Source organism: Oncorhynchus gorbuscha, linkage group LG05 (genome assembly GCF_021184085.1).
Source record: "Oncorhynchus gorbuscha isolate QuinsamMale2020 ecotype Even-year linkage group LG05, OgorEven_v1.0, whole genome shotgun sequence".
NCBI classification, from domain to species: Eukaryota; Metazoa; Chordata; class Actinopteri; order Salmoniformes; family Salmonidae; genus Oncorhynchus; species Oncorhynchus gorbuscha.
The window spans coordinates 11,879,087-11,884,452 of record NC_060177.1 but is presented as its reverse complement, the minus strand read 5'-3'; positions in this window follow the sequence as shown (position 1 = coordinate 11,884,452).

Sequence of the window (5,366 nt, the reverse complement as noted above, 5' to 3'; positions counted from 1 at the left end):
TCTGTTGGCTAGAGTTCCCTATTCAATTGTATTTGTAAGAGCTTGTCAGGTATAATTTCACACACAAGCACTGAGCAGCACCAACTGGAGTTGAAACCACATGCTCCCAGTAGCTAACGGTAGACTGGCTCTCAACCAGTAAACACCAGCAGCGTGTTGCTCTAGCCTGTTAAAGGTCATGGAACCTACATGCACAGCGTTCACCATACATACAAATGAAGAACAAGCTGCATTGACAGATGTCCAGCGTAATGAATTCAACCCCAGCCTTTATCAATCTTTACACTTCTGTATTCACACATACTCACAGTACATTTCCTTTGGTCATTTCATACGGAAACACAGACCAGCTGATACCGTTCATAATTCAACATGACATGTTGCACAGTAACAACCAAGACAGCAACAAGAGTTTCAATCTGTTAAATGTGGATCAGATTAGAGCTTTACGTTGTCCTCCACACAAATCTGAGACAGTAGCTAGGTTTCCATCCAATTCATGGGTTTCATTAGATTATAAAAACGATAAACATCTCTGGTGGGAAAATGCATATCAAATGGACTTGTTGTGGATAAAAGGCTGATGTAGTGCACATAGAAGTAACTAAAAAATAAAAATAAGTTCCATCACATTTACCTGATGGTTTTGTTGCATTATATAGGAAATGGTTCCACTTGGCCTTGGCATGTGTGTTCCAACCAACAGCTTGCAGATACACTGTATCTATAGCCTACATGACATTATGGATAGTGTATCTATAGCCTACATGACATTATGGATAGTGTATTTATAGCCTACATGACATTATGGATAGTGTACTATAGCCTACATGACACATGGATAGTGTAGCTATAGCCTACATGACATTATGGATAGTGTATCTATAAACATGACTATTATGACATTATGGATAGTGTATCTATAGCCTACGCTGACATTATGGACATTACATGACATTATGGATAGTGTATCTAGCCCACATGACATTATGGATAGTGTATCTATAGCCTACATGACATTATGGATAGTGTATCTATAGCCTACATGACATTATGGATAGTGTATCTATAGCCTACATGACATATGGATATAGTATAGATACAGCCTACATGACATTATGGATAGTGTATCTATAGCCTACATGACATTATGGATAGTGTATCTATAGCCTACATGACATTATGGATAGTGTATCTATAGCCTACATGACATTATGGATAGTGTATCTAGCCTACATGACATTATTATGGATATAGTATAGATACAGCCTACATGACATTATGGATAGTGTATCTATAGCCTACATGACATTATGGATAGTGTATCTATAGCCTACATGACATTATGGATAGTGTATCTATAGCCTACATGACATTATGGATAGTGTATCTATAGCCTACATGACATTATGGATAGTGTATCTATAGCCTACATGACATTATGGATAGTGTAGCTATAGCCTACATAACATTATTATGGATATAGTGTAGATATAGCCTACAACATTGTTATGGATATAGTGTATCTATAGCCTACATGACATTATGGATAGTGTAGCTATAGCCTACAACATTATTATGGATATAGTGTATCTATAGCCTACATGACATTATGGATAGTGTATCTATAGCCTACATGACATTATGGAGTGTATCTATAGCCTACATGACATTATGGATATAGTGTAGATATAGCCTACAACATTGTTATGGATATAGTGTATCTATAGCCTACATGACATTATGGATAGTGTATCTATAGCCTACATGACATTATGGAGTGTATCTATAGCCTACATGACATTATGGATAGTGTATCTATAGCCTACATGACATTATGGAGTGTATCTATAGCCTACATGACATTATGGATAGTGTAGCTATAGCCTACATGACATTATGGATATAGTGTAGATATAGCCTACATAACATTATTATGGATATAGTGTAGATATAGCCTACATGACATTATTATGGATATAGTGTATCTATAGCCTACATGACATTATGGATAGTGTAGCTATAGCCTACATGACATTATGGATAGTGTATCTATAGCCTACATGACATTATGGATAGTGTAGCTATAGCCTACAACATTATTATGGATATAGTGTATCTATAGCCTACATGACATTATGGATAGTGTATCTATAGCCTACATGAAATTATGGGTAGTGTAGCTATAGCCTACATAACATTATTATGGATATAGTGTATCTATAGCCTACATGACATTATGGATAGTGTATCTATAGCCTACATGACATTATGGATAGTGTATCTATAGCCTACATGACATTATGGATAGTGTATCTATAGCCTACATGACATTATGGATAGTGTATCTATAGCCTACATGACATTATTATGGATATAGTGTATCTATAGCCTACATGACATTATGGATAGTGTAGCTATAGCCTAAATAACATTATTATGGATATAGTGTATCTATAGCCTACATGACATTATGGATAGACTGGATGGACATTATTATAGACAAGAGCCAGATACAGTGTAGCTATAGCCTACATGACATTATTATGGACATAGAGACAGATACAGTGTAGCTATAGCCTACATGACATTATTATAGACAAGAGCCAGATACAGTGTAGCTATAGCCTACATGACATTATTATGGACATAGAGACAGATACAGTGTAGCTATAGCTTACATGACATTATTATGGACATAGAGACAGATACAGTGTAGCTATAGCTTACATGACATTATGGTTCTTTATTTGTCAAAACGGCAACAAAGCATAGATCATCATGTCACCAGAATAAGACCCTGGATATTTATTGGAAAGGCACATCAAGCCCATCACCTTGTACCTTCACCACCCTGTAAAGTTAACATATTTCATCTGTAGCCTAAATCATAGTGGGAAAACCACACAAAATGTCATTGTGTGACTTAAATTTACTTCAATACATGTTTACCTCAATATTAGTTTTAGACACAAAATGATCCTACCTTGTCTCAGTAGTGATTTTAGACACAAAATGATCCTACCTTGTCTCAGTGGTGATTTTAGACACAAAATGATCCTACCTTGTCTCAGTGGTGATTTTAGACACAAAATGATCCTACCTTGTCTCAGTGGTGATTTTAGACACAAAATGATCCTACCTTGTCTCAGTGGTGATTTTAGACACAAAAATGATCCTACCTTGTCTCAGTGGTGATTTTAGACACAAAATGATCCTACCTTGTCTCAGTGGTGATTTTAGACACAAAATGATCCTACCTTGTCTCAGTGGTGATTTTAGACACAAAATGATCCTACCTTGTCTCAGTGGTGATTTTAGACACAAAATGATCCTACCTTGTCTCAGTGGTGATTTTAGACACAAAATGATCCTACCTTGTCTCAGTGGTGATTTTAGACACAAAATGATCCTACCTTGTCTCAGTGGTGATTTTAGCATGTAAATCTTGGTGGGGCAAAACAGTGTAATAAAAGAAAGAAAGTGGGATGCTTGCCAGCAAAGTCACGAAACAATACATTAATAGCACTAGCAGTGACAAATGGTGCCCACAACCTGTTAGGGCCGACATAAAGCTGTCCCAACAGCAGTCCCAGAACCAGCTACACCTGGCTAACAGCTGAGCCTGGTCTGGCAGAGAAACACTTCTTTCAGCCTCATTTACTGCCTTTAAAAACATGGCTGATATGGCTGACTCGCTTAAATGTGGTTTCTACTGACAATGGAGATGTACAAGCTACGGCATAAGGGGGAGACAGACAAGCCACTTGCTCTGAATGATGGGTCGCCACTGCCTTGTATAGCGTATTTTGTTTTGTCGACATTTGGAAAGTTACAACATTTATATTATATCTCTATGGGAGCGCGCCAAATCTTTTGATGAATTCACAAAAAAAATCTCAAAGTGCAAGAGCAAAACTAAGATGACAAAGCTACCTCACTGGCAGGTGAGTGACGTGACTTTACTCGCATAAAAAGGCTGAATGGAAAACTGGTTAGTAAGACAGTTTGTCAGCTATTTTTGGAGGCCTTGGTGGTGATTGTGTGTGTAGGTAGATCCTCTCCCTATCTGCAGTCTCTTGTGTCTCCCAGAGGTAGTTTTGGCTCCTCTCACCTATCTGCAGTCTCTGTGTCTCTCAGAGGTAGTTTTAGCCTCTCTCTCCTATCTGCAGTCTCTGTGTCTCTCAGAGGTAGTTTTGGCTCCTCTCACCTATCTGCAGTCTCTGCGCCTCCCAGCGGTAGTTTTAGCCTCTCTCTCCTATCTGCAGTCTCTGCGCCTCCCAGCGGTAGTTTTAGCCTCTCTCTCCTATCTGCAGTCTCTGCGCCTCCCAGCGGTAGTTTTAGCCTCTCTCTCCTATCTGCAGTCTCTGCGCCTCCCAGCGGTAGTTTTGGCCTCTCTCTCCTATCTGCAGTCTCTGCGTCTCTCAGCGGTAGTTTTGGCCTCTCTCTCCTATCTGCAGTCTCTGCGTCTCTCAGCGGTAGTTTTGGCCTCTCTCTCCTATCTGCAGTCTCTGCGTCTCTCAGCGGTAGTTTTAGCCTCTCTCTCTCCTATCTGCAGCCTCTGCGTCTCCCAGCGGTAGTTTTGGCCTCTCTCTCCTATCTGCAGTCTCTGCGTCTCTCAGCGGTAGTTTTGGCCTCTCTCTCCTATCTGCAGTCTCTGCGTCTCTCAGCGGTAGTTTTAGCCTCTCTCTCTCCTATCTGCAGCCTCTGCGTCTCTCAGCGGTAGTTTTGGCCTCTCTCTCCTATCTGCAGTCTCTGCGTCTCTCAGCGGTAGTTTTGGCCTCTCTCTCCTATCTGCAGTCTCTGTGTCTCTCAGCGGTAGTTTTGGCCTCTCTCTCCTATCTGCAGCCTCTGCGTCTCTCAGCGGTAGTTTTGGCCTCTCTCTCCTATCTGCAGCCTCTGCGTCTCTCAGCGGTAGTTTTAGCCTCTCTCTTTCCTATCTGCAGCCTCTGCGTCTCTCAGCGGTAGTTTTGGCCTCTCTCTCCTATCTGCAGCCTCTGCGTCTCTCAGCGGTAGTTTTAGCCTCTCTCTTTCCTATCTGCAGCCTCTGCGTCTCTCAGCGGTAGTTTTAGCCTCTCTCTTTCCTATCTGCAGCCTCTGCGTCTCCCAGCGGTAGTTTTGGCCTCTCTCTTTCCTATCTGCAGCCTCTGCGTCTCTCAGCGGTAGTTTTAGCCTCTCTCTTTCCTATCTGCAGCCTCTGCGTCTCTCAGCGGTAGTTTTGGCCTCTCTCTCCTATCTGCAGCCTCTGCGTCTCTCAGCGGTAGTTTTGGCCTCTCTCTCCTATCTGCAGCCTCTGCGTCTCTCAGCGGTAGTTTTGGCCTCTCTCTCCTATCTGCAGCCTCTGCGTCTCTCAGCGGTAGTTTTGG